The sequence below is a fragment of the Eptesicus fuscus genome, chromosome 2, assembly GCF_027574615.1.
Source record: "Eptesicus fuscus isolate TK198812 chromosome 2, DD_ASM_mEF_20220401, whole genome shotgun sequence".
In the NCBI taxonomy this organism is placed as follows: domain Eukaryota; kingdom Metazoa; phylum Chordata; class Mammalia; order Chiroptera; family Vespertilionidae; genus Eptesicus; species Eptesicus fuscus.
The window spans coordinates 84,210,402-84,227,708 of record NC_072474.1 but is presented as its reverse complement, the minus strand read 5'-3'; the positions used below and the strand labels follow the sequence as shown (position 1 = coordinate 84,227,708).

The following is a 17,307-nucleotide window of genomic DNA, read 5'->3' as shown; positions in this document are numbered from 1 at the left end:
GGGTGCGTTGTGGTGAGTTTCTAATCCTATCATTCTCCCAGCATTTCTTACTAGCTGTGATTCTTCTATAATGGTAAAACCTTTCCTCCTAACTATTTAGTTACCTTGAAATATAATTTGTGCAGAAAAAGAATAAATGGTTGATTCTTTCATTTACCAATAGTTTGCAGAGTAATGAACTGGTTACCTACGAAGGTATTTTTTTAAAAGTATTATTATGAACTTTTGGATTATTATATAAATGTATATTTCAACCTACTGCAGTCATTACATTTTTAAAAACCTATTTTTGCCCTAGCCCAGTGGTAGGCAAACTCATTAGTCAAGAGAGCCAAATATCAACAGTACAATGATTGAAATTTCTTTTGAGAGCCAAATTTTTTAAACTTAAACTTCTTCTAACGCCACTTCTTCAAAATAGACTCGCCCAGGCCGTGGTATTTTGTGGAAGAGCCACACTCAAGGGGCCAAAGAGCTGCATGTGGCTCGCGAGCCACAGTTTGCCGACCACAGCCCTAGCTGGTTTGGCTCAGAGGATAGAGCATTGGCCTATCATTGGACTGAAGGGTCCCAGGTTCGATTCTAGTCAAGGGCACATACCTCAGTTGCAGGCTCAATTCCCAGCCCTGGTCGGGGCACATGTGGGAGGCAACCAACCAATGTGTCTCTCTCACATCGATGTTTTTCTCTCTCTGTCTCTCTAAAAATCCATTTTCTCTAAAAATCAATAGAAAAATATCCTCAGGTGAGGATTAACAAAAAGAAAAACAAACAAAAAGAAAACCAACCATACCTGTTTTTACTGAAAATTTCAAACATACAAAAAAATACAAGAGAATAAAATTATTAATCTATATACCCATCACCCATTTTCAACAATTATCAAACCATGGTCAATATTATTTCATTTATTCTGTCCCTTTCCCATTCCTTACTATCTCCCTTTGCATTATTAAAAGCAAATCTCAAGAACTATATCCTTTCATCTGTATATACTCCAGTATGATCTACAAATTATAAGGACTTTTAAAAAACATAACCACAGTTATCACTATCATACCTTTAAAATTTAACAAAAGATGTACAAGAAGTCTACACATAACAAAACATTTCTGAGAGAAAACGTTAAAGGCCTAAATATATCCAGTTATATACCATGATGATTAATGTATTAAAAGTCTCAATACTGAAAGATGTCAATATACCCAAATTGATCTATAGATTCAATATTAAGCTAGTTAATAATAATAACATAATAAATAAAAACATTAAACAAGTTTAGTATTAAGCAGGGTTTGGTTGTTTATTGGGAAACTAATAGTCTGAGTATAAAATTTTTACTGAAATTTAAAGTACCAAAAAGAACTAACACAATTTTGAAGAACAAAGCAGAAAGATTTAAAGCTACACAAATTAAAAGAGTATTGTACTGGCACAAGAACAAACAGACCAATGGAACAGAGTAGAGTCCGAAAAGTGACCCACAAATTATTGGAGTCACCTGATTTACAATAAAGGGACTATTGTATTATATTAGGGAAAGAACAGTCTTTTCAATAAATAATGCTTGACCAAATGGATTTCCATATGGAAAATAAAATGAACCAGGAATCCTACCATATACCATGCATAAACCTAAATATAAAAAATTAAAACTATTAAGTTTGTAGAAGAAAACACAGGATATTTTCTTGGTTTGGGAATAGGTAAAGATTTCATAAAACACACAAAAAACACTAACCGTAAAAGAATACTTTGTTAAAATGGCCTTTTTTTAAATAAAGAAATTATATTAATCAAGACATGCTATTCTATTAAGAGTGAAGAAATAGAAGAGTTTTAATACTTAATCCAACAAAAAAACTTATTCTATAAACAGATAAAGAACTCCTAAAAAGACAGATAATCCAATAGAAAAATGGGCAAATGACATGAACAGGCATTTCTCAAGAAGATATCCAAATGGTCAGTAAGTATATAAACATCTACTAAGCCTTTGTAGGTATCAGGGAGTTATGGATTAAAACTACAAAAATTTTACTACATACTAGTATATAGCAGAAGAGATAATATTAAAAACACTAGTAATTTCAAGTATTGGGAGGATATAGATCAATAAGAACTCTTGTATACTGCTGGTGACAATGTAAATTGATTCAACCCCTTTGGAAAATTAGAAGGATCTACTAAAGGTAAATAGGGAAATACTCTAACCCAGCAATTTCACTCTTGGATATTTAGCCAACAGAAATGCACATATGTGTACACCAAAAGACACACAAGAATATTTACAGCACCATCTAATAAAGAGAGAGATGCTAATTGACCCTCATGCCTTCGCAAAGATACTGGCACCCACAGCCAATAAGGAGGGAATATGCTAATTGACTGCCCCTCCCTCAAAGATTGCGGCGCCCACATCCAATGAGGAGGGAATACACTAATTGACTGCCCACCCTCAAAGATGAAGGCGCCCACAGCTAATAAGGAGGGAATATGCTAATCAATTGCCACTTCCTCAAAGATGGTGCCCACAGCCAATAAGGAGGGAATATGCTAATTGACTGCCATGCCCTCAAAGCCCTCAAAGATGGCAGCACACACAGCCAATAAGGAGGGAATATGGTAATTGACTGCCATGCCCTCAAAGAGGGCGGTGCCCACAACCAAAAGATGGTGGCACCCAGTTCCCTCAGCACCGCCTTGCCACATGCCTGCCTCCGGAGTCCCCCAGTCCCCTCAGCCCCCCAGCCACCCAGGGGCGGCTGAGGTGCAGGCAAGCCTCGGATGGTGGCTGCCCAGCCGCCCAGAGCCACCCGAGGCTCAGGTAACCAGGGCCGGCCAAGGCTTGTGCTGCTGGCAGTGGCAGCAGCAGAGGTGTGATGGGGGCGTCGCCTCCCCCCCCCGAGGGCTCCCAGACTGTGAGAGGGGGCAGGCTGGGCTGAGGGACACCCCCTCCCCCTCCAGAGCATGAATTTTCATGCACCAGGCCTCTAGTTGTTTATAAGAGTCCAAAACTGACAATTATCTAAATGTTCATCAACAGTAGAATGAAGAAATAAACTGTGGTGTATACATACAAATGATGTTATTACAAAGCAATGAAAAAGGTAAAATTATTGCTATATGAATCAACATGGATGACTGTATAAACAAGATTATCAAATAGAGACAGATATGAAGTGCAAAAACAGACAATACTATTGAATAGATAATACTAATGAACTCTGAATAAGTTACCTGTCAGAGAGCATGCTGTCAGGAGGCATGAAGAAGGCTCCTGGATTGATAAAAATGTTCTATATCTTGATCTTGGTATTGGTTAAAGAATAATGACTTCATAAAATTTCATCAAAATGACACTCAGCATTTATGCACTTCAGAATTGCATGTTTTCATTCAAAGTTGGCATTATTATCAGTCCCTTGATTTTTAATTTTTAATTTTTTGGTTATTTTGCTTGTTGGTAAAATGAAGTGTCTAATAGAAATAGGTTTCTACTTCAGTATGCCTTTTAGTTGGGTTACAAAAAGTCACATTTACTTCCTTTTTCAATATAATTACTGAAGAATTGTCTTGATGTGGATCCTTTTGATATTATAAGAGCAATAAAAAGTCTAGCCTGAAGTTAAAACTATCCCATATTCACAAACCAGAAAATTCTAAGATAGTATTTTTTCTTAAAGTAAATACAATTGATGAATTTTTCTATATTAAGGTCCAGTTCACTAGTTCCTACAGTTTGTATCTGGCAAAAAGAGGTAAGAAAACTCGAGCTTCTGAGGTTTAGCATCTAATCTAAGTTTTAACTGGAATTGAAAAGAGCAAATCAAGGCAAGGTGTCATCATAAGGTTGTTATGGAAATAAAACAAACCATTAAATGTGAAGTGCTTAGAACATGATGCAAAGCACAAAATACATGCTAAAAAATAACTGCAATTATTAATACCATTTTGAGAAACACTATAATATGTCCTTATTCTTGAATTTCCTTTAAGATATAATAAATTAAATTTAATGAATAAAACCAGATACACTTTTAAAAACAAAATGTATTTATGGGATTAAGGGAACATTTAATAGATTTTTAATGAAAGAAGCTGAAGTGAAGAAAAGTACAGGATAGATGAAAATTAAATAGACTATACCTAAAATTTTTTGAAGTTCTATATTATACTAATTGCCATTTAACTATGATCTTATGATTAAAATAACTGATGAGATAATCTGTAAGAATACTGTTACTATATAAGTATATACTATCTAATAAGAGTAATATGCAAATTAACCATCACTCCGCTACACCCACCAGCCACACCCACCAGCCAATCAGAGCAAGTATGCAAATTAACCCCAACCAAGATGGCTGCGGCCACAGAGAGCAGGAGGGAGGCTTGGGTTTCCCTGGGAATGGAGGAAGCCAAGCTTTCCACACACCCTGGCGGGCCCAGGCCTCCACTCAAGGGTACAAAGTCCCAACAGAAATGGCTGCCACTACGGAGCAAGCAGGAGGCTTGGCTCCACTCCAGGCTACAAAGTTTCAATTGTAGAAGATAAATTCCAGATACCAGGGCCTCCACTTGGGTCGCCAGGGGGTGTGGCTGGCCTGCAAACCACCATAGGCCTCTCGCCCAGGCTGCCCCACGCCCCAAGGGAACCTCCACCCTGATCCGGGACACCCTTCAGGGCAAACCAGCTGGCCCCCACCCATGCACCAGGCCTCTATCCTATCTAATATTTTAATATATTTTTATTGATTTTTACAGAGAGGAAGGAAGAGGGATAGAGAGCTAGAAACATCGATGAGAAACATCGACCAACTGCCTCCTGCACAACCCCCCACCGGGGATGTGCCCGCAACCAATGTACATGCCCTTGACCGGAATCGAACCTGGGACCTTTCAGTCCGCAGACCGATGCTCTATCCACTGAGCCAAACCGGTTTTGGCTATCCTATCTAATAAAAGAGTAATATGCAGATTGACCATCACTCCAACACACAAGATGGCTGCCCCCATGTGGACACAAGATGGCCACCACAAGATGGCCAGCAGTGGAGGGCAGCTGGGAGGGACCAGGCCTGCAAGGGAGGGCAGTTGGGGGCGATCAAGCCTACAGGGGAGGGCAGTTGGGGGCGATCAAGCCTGCAGGGGAGGGCAGTTAGGGGTGACCAGGCTGGCAGAGGAGGGAAGTTGGGGGCAAAGAGGCTGGCAGGGGATCAGTTAGACATCAATCAGGCTGGCATGGGAGTGGTTAGGGGGTGATCAGGCTGGCAGGCAGAAGCGGTTAGGGGCAATCAGGAAGGCAGGCAGGCGAGCAGTTGGGAGCCAGCAGTCCTAGATTGTGAGAGGGCAGTCGGACATCCCTCGAGGGGTCCCAGATTGGAGGCTGGGCTGAGGGACACCCCCCCACCCCGTGCACGAATTTCGTGCACTGGGTCTCTAGTGCATGCGTGTGTGTGTGTGTGTGTGTGTGTGTGTGTGTGTGTATGTGTATATATGTATTTTTTTTTAAATATAGTTTTATTGATTTCAGAGAGGAAGGGAGATGAGAGAGAGAGAGAGAGAGAGAAACATCAATTATGAGAGAGAATTGTGGATCGGCTGCCTCCTGCACGCCCCACACTGGGGATCAAGCCCGCAATCTGGGCATGTGCCCTTGACCGGGAATCGAACCATGACCTCCTGGTTCATAGGTCGACGCTCAACCACTGAGCCACGCCGGCTGGGCTATTAAGTATATTTTTAATGGAAGTAAATAATTCAAAAGCAATAGTACTTGGACATAATTTCCAAGGGTTTCTTTGGTAACTGCTAAAGACATTTCTTTAAACTTTTTACTTGGGAAATAATTTCAAATTCCAGAAAAGTAATAAAAATAGTTCAAAGAACTCCTATATATACTTTATCCAGATTGACCAATTTTTAACATTTGCATCATTTTCTTTATCATATATAAGCATATCTTTTGATCCATTTGAGAGTAAGTTGTATTCAGCATGCCCTTTTACGTCTAAGTACTTCAATGTGTACCTCCTACGAACAAAGACACTCTCTTAAATAACCATAGCATAGTTACTTCAGGAAATCTAAAAATTGTAAAATATTTTTAAATTGTAAAATATTTTAATTAATGCCTATTGTCCAATTTTTAATTGATCAAATGAAGTCCTTTATGGTTTTCTTCCACCTCCAGTAGAGGATCCAGTCTAGAGTCATATACTACACATTTAGCTGTCATATCTCCCTGATCTCCTTTAATTTAGAACAGTTGTCTTCAGCTAAATACCTTTTAAATTATCTTATCTTTACAAGATATTCTGCAAGGTAAGATTTTAAAAGTTGGGTAATCTTGAGCAAAATATATAGGAAAGCTTCATTAAAAAAAAAAAAAAGAGGTTCAGCCCTGGCTTGGTGGCTCAGTTGGTTGGAGCATCACTCCATATACCAAAGCTTGTGGTTAGGGCACAGGGGTTCAATCCCTGGTTGGGACAGGTATAGGAGGCAACCAATTAATGTTTCTCTCTCGCATCAATGTTTCTCTCTCTCTCTCTTTCCCCATTCCTCTCTTTCTAAAATCAATAAACATATCCTCGGGTGAGGATTAATAAAAAAAGAGGTTCAGTGGAAGAGTAGAAAAAAAGGTTCAGAAGATTTAGATGAGAGTATATGTCTTTCTATCCAAGAGTGCTTTTAGTAGGTATATATTTTAAAGCTTTACAATGAGGAGACTTGTAGTTTTCTTTGAAATTGGTATTTCTTGGATTAGTGGTTCACCTGGTCTCTTAAGATTTCAAAAAAAATAACAACATATAATCAACTTAGACAAATAAATCTGGCCAATGATTTGATGACTATCTGTAAAGAATGAATCCAAAGAAAAATCACTGTTTTCGACAAAATTCTCTCCTATAGTTAATAAAATCACCCAATCCCAATAGGCAAACCTTAAAAAAAAACGAAAAAAAAAACAAAACCCTAGAATCATTGTGATCATGTATAGACAGTTATTGGAGTACAACAGATTTTGTTCTTTCACTCAACAAACGTTGACTGTGTGCCAACTATGTACCATGCCTATAACAGCTACAGGGGGATCTAGTGGTTAAAAAAATAGGCAAAATACCTATCCTTAGGAAACTTACAATTTAGTAAGTCTTAACAGTTATTATTTTCCCCTATTTTGAAAATGAAGCAACTAGGATTCAGAGCGGTAAATATTTCCAAAGTCACAAAACTATGAAGTGCTCTAGAGGAACAAGAAAGATAATACTAAAATCACAGTCTTTTGTCTCCTAATATAAAACTTAACCAGTCTCTATCTCTGCAGAAGAGCTCCTTAAGATTATCCTCGAAGGCTATTCATAGACTCCAAAAGGGACGATGTACCTCCATCTCCAACACTGAGTGAGTCACCAAGTTTCCAAATACATTAGTACTTTCACTTAAAAATAATAGGAAATCTCCATATATTAGGAAAAAAGAAACTGTATAAAAGGTATAAATAATCTTTTAAAAACTTACGATATTATGGTATCATTAAACCCTGGCAAAAACTGAGAGTACTATACTAATTTTCTCTCTCTCTCTTTCTCTCCCTTCATTTTAGAAGAAAAGTAACAGAATAGATTTCTCTTTATTTTCTATTTTAAAACACCAACACATGCCAATGTAATGAGAAGATATTACACTTTCCAGGATAAAGGTATAAATAATATAAATAAGTCATTGAAAGTTGATATTGATTCTCACCTCCCTCTAATATCCTCCCACTGATCTCTTAAAACTTAGCATCCAATCTAAAAAAATACTTCTCTAACCACGTAGAGCAGAAGTCAGCTACTTACTCTGCAAAGGGTCACATAGTAAATATTTTTGGCTTCCTGGGCCTAAGGTTTCTGATGTAACTACTTAACTCTGCCACTATAGCTTGGAAACAGCCATACACAATATGTAAAAAAAATAGCTGTCTTCCAATAAAAGCTTTATTCACAGATGCTGACATCTGACTTTCATATAGTTTCCATGTCACAAAGTAGTATTCTTCTTTTAAGATTTTTTTTCTCAATATTTAAAAAAGGAAACATTATTCTTAGTTCACGGGCCACACAAAAACAGGCAGCAGGCTGGATTGGTCATGTGTACACACCCCTGATGGAAAGACTTGCTTGTAAGCTGGAGCTGCAGTAGGTGACTGGGTCCCTTTTTACCATATCAACTGATTCTTTATATCTAAACCTAAAATCTGACAGGAAATAATTCTTATTCTACTTTTTAGTTATTTGTGAATTACCTTTCTTTATCTCAGAAAAATAGACAAAAAGTTATAAATCTTACTTTTGAGCAGTAAGTTTGAAAAATTCCAGGAAATGCTGAAAATACTTTACATATAGAATGAATAACTTTTCACTCCTCATAAGAATGAAAATTCTAAGGTAATTAAAAGCTATCAAAGAAGGTAACAGATCATGCCTAAATATTTTTATAATACTTTGTCCTATGCTCCTTGCCAGATTTCAAACCTCACTATACTCAATAATTATGGAAAATAAAAAATAAAAAAAGATGGCATACCTCAGCTCAAAATGAAGGTTGAAGGTATCTAGTGTAACTCACCAAGTTCTAAAGAGTCATCTAAGAGGAATGCAGAATTTTCCAAAGGCATCTTACACTGTGACAGATCAGCTTCTAAGTTTCGGCAGCTTTACAAGAAAAATAAATAAATAAATAAAACTTGTGTAAAATAAAGGCAGCTGTAGAAATAATGCTAACCAAATTCTAAGTATACTCCAGTATTTTTTTCCCCATCCATGTATACAATATTAATTGGGGTCTCATATGTGCCAGGAATTGGGGTGTAGCAATGAACATGTCAGATCCCATCACACTCAGGGAGCTGTCTGTAGGGCAATGCTAAATGGGATAAAAGGCTTTAAGAATCATGATGGTGTGAAAAGAAAGCATGGCAGATATGCAAACCAGTCTGGTGGAAATCGGTTAAAGAAGGCCTCCTTATGGAGGGGCATTTAATACAAGCAGGAGTAGGATCCAACCAAATAAAGTAAGGGGGAGGGGAGAGAAAGAACATATTTCAGCCAAAGAACAGCATGTTCAAAGGGCCAGAGAAATATGGCGTTAGTGTGGAAGAAAAAGAAGTCCAGTATGGGTGCTCAGAGTAAGAAAAGGGATGAGAGAAGGCATCTCTGAGATGAGATGGGCAAGGGAGGAAAGTAAGAGGTGAAGCAGTCATACAGGGCTGAAAAGCAGAGCCTATTTTAAACCCTTACACTTGACAACATATTTGCCATTCTGAAGCTCATCCCAGCCCCATAGCCTCAAGGCTTTGAGAAGGAAGCTGAGGTCAAGACCTTGTGGAGGATCCTTTCAGGGCCTGAGGAAAGACTGCCCTGAGACAATAAAGCCAACCTCCCTATGCATGGATGAATTTATCAACTGACCATCAGGGGCCCTCCTGCAGCATGATGGGGAAAAATCAGTCTCAGCATCATTTCCAATGACTAATTAAAAGTTACCAAGCACTTCACTATGTGTGAAGCCCTGTTCTACGTGCTTTATACTTATTAACTAATTCAATCTTCATAACAATATTCCTATGAGGTAAGTACTATTGCCTGGTATTTCCAGTATGATTTTATGAAATAGTCTAAACATTACCATTAATTTTTATTAATCAAAATAAAAATTATCAGAAATATTAACACATTTTACCACAATATAAAAGCATTTTAATTACCTTTCTATCAGAAAAATACTATTATAACTATCAATTAACAAAAATTAAAAGACTTTACAACTTATTAGTTTGGTTATTTCTTTTTTTTAACTAGAGCTTCTATTAAAGAAGAGAGGTAGAGAAAGTCTGTTCCTTGCTCCTTCAATAACTCACTATGATAGTTTCTACAAACCCAATGGTGAGGGAAACACCAAATTCCTGCCCTAGTGGAGTTTTAGTCACTGAAATATAATGAAGATAGATACCGTGTGGCAATTATATATTTGCAACATATCCTGTTTTTTTAATGAAGAACCAAAAAAGCAGATAAAATGTGATGCAACAAAACAAAAAAAATCAAAACCTGAAGGGAGTGGACTGGGAATAAATAAAAAAATCACCTGTTAAAGGTGGACAAAGAAGGAGGATAAAAAAACTGCTCCAGTGAGGAACATACTAAGGAAGAATGGAAAAGAATCTTTGCTCAAAAAACACAGAGAAATTGTAGTAATCAATGCACTATAATGAAGGTCCTTAAAGTAATTAAAACAGTTAAGAAAACAAAAAGCAGATGAATTTTACACAGAAGATTCAAGACTATAATGTAATGATGAGTGATTAAACCTTAATCCAGCAGTCTTCACATGGGACCAGATGATTTTAAGGGGATCAATTTTCAGATCTTTAATTTCCATAGTTATCAACCAGTTACTATAATAAATATCAAGGTCAGAGCATCACGCTGGTCTCTCCTTTCCTACACTTTATTTTATAATCATCTTTCTTCCCTTTCACAAGATATATAATGCTCACACATCTAAAAATCTCACTATAATGCACTTCCCTGAGATGCAGAAACATCCAGAACACCAAAGAAATAATTTGAAATATTGATTTGTGGAAGAAGGATAACCTTTAATGGAATCGCCAAGGTGGTTAATAAAATAATTAAAATGCTTTTATATTGTGGTAAAATGTGTTAATATTTCTGATAATTTTTATTTTGATTAATAAAAATTAATGGTAATGTTTAGACTATTTTTTATTTCTAATGTTTAGACTAATGTTTCTTTGTCCCATACATTTTTGTTAAGGGCAATCCCTGATATTAAAAATGAGATATTTTGGCCCCAATATAAATTTTTCATTAAGAAACTGACCTGAGAGAATACCAATAAAAACAGTGATGATAAATATTGAAGACAGCTACAACTCAGTTCACCCAATTAAAAAGTTTATGGCCAGACACCTTACATAAGTTATCTAGAGTTATTTAGAATTCAAGATCTGGGAAGCATATTGAATTAGAACTCAAGATCTGCACTTTACCCATTATCAGAGAAATGAGAAAGAAGTTAGTATAATATACCAATCACCTTTGCATGATTTCAAAGAGTTGAAAAGAGACCTATCTTCAAGCAAAAGTAATATACACCAAAGTTAAATATTTTACATTTTCTTAAACATTTATTGAGAAACATTTTTATTAACTTTTGCCAAAAGAATACTGGACACAGTAAATCCATGGTTGTTTTTTTTGCCTGGACAATTATTACTCTGCTCAGCTTTTCATTCCTACATGGACTTTATCTATCTATCTACCTACCTACCTACCTACCTATCTATCTAAAAGCCTAATATGCAAATTGTCCCTGTAGGAGTTCGACCGAGAGACCGATCGCTCGCTATGATGTGCACTGACCACCAGGTGGCAGCGCGGCATGAAGGAAGGCCCCAACTGGCAGCAGGCAGCTGGGGAAGGGAGGCCCCAGCAAGAAGCCAGAAGGAAGGCCCCAGCCAGCAGCCGGAAGGTCCCGATCAGCCCTGATTGCCGGCCAAGCCTAGGGACCCTACCCATGCACAAATTTTGTGCACCGGGCCTGTAGTTAGATATAATTTGGAAGGAATATACTGTAACTTCTACTGTAAATGATATACTTAACAAAATTATCAATAAATCTTTTATAAACCTCACACTTACTAATGGCCAAACATCTCTTTTTATTTTTAATTTCCATTGGAACCAGTCTCATTCTAATATGTGTAATACTCATCCATGAACACATAAATTCTATGGAAAAAGTGGTCTTCTCTGAAGAGATATATTTACCATATGTTTAGTAACTGTTTATAATAAAACAAATCAATAACATATTTGTGATGTACTCATAGTAATTATAATTTAGAAGAAAATGTTTTAACATTTAGACCATTATGTTCACAGTTAATGAACACTTTAAATTTCTATTTATATTCATTTTCTTTATATCCAGAAGCATTTTTTCAAGTGCTGAAAGAAAAGAAGTACCAACCCAGAATCCTATATCCAGATAAAATATCCTTCAGGACAGAGGGAAATGAAAACATTCACAGATGAAGGAAAACTAAGAACATGCCACCAGTAGACCTACCCTCAAAGAATGACTAATAAAAGTTCTTCAAACACAAAGGAAATGATAAAAGAAGGAATACTGGAAAATCAGAAAGGAAGAATGGAAAGAATAAGAACATGGATAAATACAATAGACCTTCCTTCTCTTCTTAAGTCTTCTATATTATCTTTGATGGTTAAAGCAAAAAAAATATAACACTGTAATATGGTTCTCATTGTATGAAAAGAAAATATAAAAAGCAATCATACTAGAAATGGGAGGGGGGGCAAAGTGGACTTGACCAGTAGACTGTGATAAGCTATCCTATATAATAAAAGGGTAATATGCAAATTGACCCTAACAGAGGAACAACCAGAATGACCACTTGACCAGTCACTATGAGGCGCACTGGCCACCTCTCCATCCCTTTCCCTGGCCAGCAGGCTCCCATTGCCCAATGGCAAACAGGGAACTGGGAGTGGGTGGTAGGGAATGCGGGCAATGCCAGGCCAAGGCCCCCACCCCACCAGTCGTCCCACACACAGAGGGTGACCGCAGCAGGGGCAGGGCCTGCGAGTGGGCAGTAACGGCCAACTACTTGGTCCTTCCCCACAGCAGGCAGGCTCCAATTGCCTAATGGCGAACGGGGAACCGGAGATGGGTAGCGGTGGGGGGTGGGGCCGGCTGTGGGCAGCCAGGGAAGATGGCCCTGATGACAGGCCAGGCCTAGGGACCATACCTGCACATGATTTTCCTGCGCCAGGCTTCTAGTATATACATAATCCCTAGAGTAAATATAAAACAGCTATTCAAAGAAATAGAGGAGTCAAAATATCCTATATAATAAAACCCTAATACGCAAATCAACCAAACAGCGGAACGACCAGACACTATGATGCGCACTGACAACCAGGAGGCAGACACTCAACGCAGGAGCTGCCCCCTGGTGGTCAGTGCGCTCCCACAGAGGGAGCACCGCTCATCCAGAAGCTGGGCTCATGGCTGGCGAGCACAGCAGCGGTGGTGGGATCCTCGCCCGCTTCCATGGCAGTGCTAAGGAGCAGCAAAGCAGGTGGGTGGTAATGAGTGAGGGGTCCCAGACTGCGAAAGGGATCCCGGACTGCGAGAGGGCACAGGCTGGGCTGAGGGACACAACCCCCTCCAGTGCACAAATTTCATGCACCGGGCCTCTAGTTGTAAATAAATTGAGAGAGATTTCTAAAAAATGGTCAACTAACCCACAGGCTTCTCTTTACCTCTCCTACTACTATTGAAAAAGGATTTAAAGTACAAGCCACTATACTCCCAGGAAGGACAGGTGTTGCTCAAGTTTGAACACACTGATGAGTCACATACTCTAGGGGTAGAATTTTCAAAGTACTTACACTATTAGCTTTGACATTACTCTCATACATTGCTGGTGGGAGTAGAAATTGGTATAATTTTATGAAGAACAATATATCAACATCCCAACAAAATTATAAATGTTCTTACCCTTTGGTCCAGCAATATAATGAGTTATAATCAACATTCTAAAAATGAACAGGATAGGAAAAAATCTCAGAGTACAGGGCACCTAGTAATGGTAAGGGTATTTCCTAAAACTATTGTTTCAGGTTTGTGTTGATGAATGTGTATATATATGTACTGGGTCACAACATAATATATACATATATATATATATTTTTTAATTTAATAAATCTTTATTGTTCAGATTATTACAATTGCTCTTTTTTCCCCCCATAGCTCCCCTTCACCTGGTTCCTACCCCACCCTCTGCCCTTACCTCCCCCGCACTGTCCTCATCCATAGGTGTATGATTTTTGTCCAGTCTCTTCCCGCACCCCCACACCCCTTTCCCCCTGAGAATTGTCAGTCCACTCCCTTTCTATGCCCCTGATTCTATTATATTCACCAGTTTATTCTGTTGATCAGATTTTTAATTCACTTGATTTTTAGATTCACTTGTTGACAGATATGTATTTGTTGTTCATAATTTTTATCTTTACCTTTTTCTTCTTCTTCCTCTTCTTAAAGAGTACCTTTCAGCATTTCATATAATACTGGTTTGGCAGTGATGAACTCCTTTAGCTTTTTCTTATATGTGAAGCTCTTTATCTGACCTTCAATTCTGAATGATAGCTTTGCTGGGTAGAGTAATCTTGGTTGTAGGGTCTTGCTATTCATCACTTTGAGTATTTCTTGCCACTCCCGTCTGATCTGCATAGTTTCTGTTGAGAAATCAGCTGACAATCGTATGGGTGCTCCCTTGTAGGTAATTAGCTGTTTTTCTCTTGCTGCTTTTAATATTCTCTCTTTGTCTTTTGCTCTTGGCATTTTAATTATGATGTATCTTGGTGTGGTCCTCTTTGGATTCCTTTTGTTTGGAATTGTGCGCTTCCTGTACTTGTAGGTCTATTTCTTTCACCATGTGGGGGAAGTTTTCAGTCATTATTTCTTCAAATAGCTTTTCATTATCTTGCTCTCCTCTTCTTCTGGCACCCCCATAATTCGGATGTTGGTATGCTTGAGGTTGTCCCAGAGACTCCTTACACTATCTTCAAATTTTTGGATTCTTTTTCTTTTTGCTTTTCTGGTTGAGTGTTTTTTTGCTTCTTTGTATTTCAAATCTTTGACTTCTTTTTTTTTTGTTTGTTTAAATTTCTTTATTAAGCTATCACATATTTGTCCTCACCCCCCCATTCCCATCCCACACCCCACCCCACGCATGCCCCCAGCCCCCTGTTGTCCTTAACCACTGGTTAGGCTCATATGCATGCATACAAGTCCTTTGGTTGATCTCTCCCCTTTATCCCCACACTTCCCTACCCTCCCTCTGAGGCCCGACAGTCTGATCCATGCCTCCTTGTTTCTGGTTGACTTGATTCTTGCGTTCCTCTAGTCTGCTGTTGGGTCTCTGTATAATATATTTTATTTCAGTCAGTGTATGTTTAATTTCTAGTTGGTCCTTTTTCATATCCTCGAGGGTAAAATTTATCGGCCTTTTCTAGGAAATTCTTGAAAAATCTTATAACCATGGTTTTGAACACTATCTCCAGTCATTTGCTTTCCTCCATTTCTTTCGTTTGTGATCTGTTTCTTTGTCTCCGCATTTTCACTGCTTCCCTAAGTTGGTAGAGTAGCTTTGTGTGCTAGGTGTCCTATATGGCCCAGTGGCTCAGCCTCCCCAGTTACCTGAGGTGGACACTCTTGGTGCACCCCTTTGTGGACTGTGTGTACAGCCTTCTTGTAGTTAAGTCTTGATTGTTGTTGGTATCACTGGGAGGAATTGACCTCCAGGCCAATTGGCTGTGAGGATCAGCTGTGTCTACGCCGGGAGAACTTCTGTGCTGGAGACAGCCTTATGAGACAAGACTTGCAAAACTGCAAAAGCCTCTGTGCTCAGCTTGGGTGGGGCAGAGTCTCAGGGCTGAACAGACAGTCTTGGCTTCCCATCAGCCCTGCCCTATGAGGCCCCTGGGTCTCAGTGTCCCTCAGTAATCGCTGCAAGCACCTCTGAGAGAAAGCCGCCCTCAAGTTTCGCCCGCTGCCAGACAGTCCAGTTTCTCCCCCAATGAATCTGGATTCCCAGATTCTCTCCCGGGACTGGAGTTCAGCGCAGTCAGGAGCTTCCTTCTCCCTCCCGCTAGAGAAAGCCAGTGGCACACTCAGCAGTCAGTCCTCTTTGCGCGCACTCACACACGTGCCTCCAGACCTCTGCCTTTCGCGGCTCCCCTGAGTTTCCATGCGCTCCTCCCTTTTCCCGACAGTCCAGACTCCCCCCATATGAGTCTGGGTCCCCAGGGTCTCGCCCGGAACTGAGGTTCAGAGCAGTCAGAACTGGGGTTCAGTGCAGTCGGGAGCTTCTGTCTCCCTCCCGCTAGAGAAAGCCAGCCAGGTACTCAGCCTCCCGTTCTCTCCACATGCGCGTGTCTCCGTACCTCAGCCTTTTGCAGCTCCTCTGAGTCTCCATGTGCCCCTCTCTTCCCTTCTGGTTGTAGAATTTCCACTCAGCCAGCTTTCCTGTGGTTCTGAATGATGTCTGTTCTTTTAGTTGTAGTTTTGAAATTGTTGTGCGAGGCAACAGTTTAGGTGTTCACCTATGTCGCCATCTTGGTTTCTCCCCATAAAATATATTTTTGACTATAGGTTGTGGTCAGTGAAGTTTGGAAGCCATTGTTTCAGCTCATAAAGCAAGCCTGGGACAAAGGGACAGCTAACACTTTGGGAAGGGAGGGTTCAATTCCAAGATGTGAAGAAGTGAAAGCGAAGTAGGCATAAAAAGTGACAAAGCAAACACAAGGTAGTATGCTATCAAAGTCCACAAAGCCATGAAAAAACATGGCCTATCTGGGGGGTGACTGCAAGGGAGAAGAGGACAGGAGAGAATTTATCTGAGAGAAGAATAGAAGTACAAAAAAGGAATAAATCTACCAAAAAAAAAAAATGATTATGAAGAGGTGAAATGTCAGTACATTATGAAGAACAGAAAACAGACCCAAGTGTATTAACAGGCTCAAAAGAACTAAGGAAAGCACAACCCAAAATTCACACATAAAGGGATACAGTGGAGATCTGACTCAATGGTCCTGAGACTCTAGCCTCAGAGTTAGGAGATAAAGAGGCTGAAAACAGGTGATCTAGAAAAAAGCTTCACCCTTCCCTTCTCTGCACCCCTTCCCTAGCTAAGGGCCCACCTTTATCCGTAGGCCCCAAACTGCAACACTTTTCTATAGAAATCTAACACACTGCTAAAAAAGAAACTGGGTCTTCTGGCATGGCTGTTAGTATCCATATAGCACGACAATCAGAAAGCTCCTGAGATTAACAACAGGTTCTGTACTCTTATGCTCTAAACCTAAACTTGCCAGCAGACAAGATGCTTCATCTATGCCCAAAGAATTACCAGTCTTTCCAATAAGAGATGGCAATTAGAAAACAAATCTATCTATACAACAAGAAAGGAAACACAAAGATCTAATCTAATCTAATAATAGACAAATATGCAAATTGACCGCACCTTCGCTACACCTAAGCCACGCCCACCAGCCAAACCACGCCCACCAACCAATCAGGACGAGTATGCAAATTACCCCAACAAAGATGGCGGCTAATTTGCATATCAAGACAGCGTCCAAAGAAGCCAAGAGCTGCAGAAGGGAGTAAAGCTTTGAAGAAGCAAGCAAGCCAGGGGGGAGGAGA

General features: G+C 39.3%; 1 protein-coding gene across 1 annotated transcript in view; it reads right to left on the bottom strand.

Moving 5' to 3' along the window:
* The window catches only part of CLOCK (clock circadian regulator), a 152,090-nt gene that overhangs the window by 104,265 nt on the left and 30,518 nt on the right, over positions 1 to 17,307 (bottom strand). Inside the window, exon 3 of the mRNA XM_054728943.1 lies at positions 8,575 to 8,702. The gene's annotated coding sequence lies outside the window, so the exon portion shown is untranslated. The remainder of the gene's footprint in view (positions 1 to 8,574; positions 8,703 to 17,307) is intronic.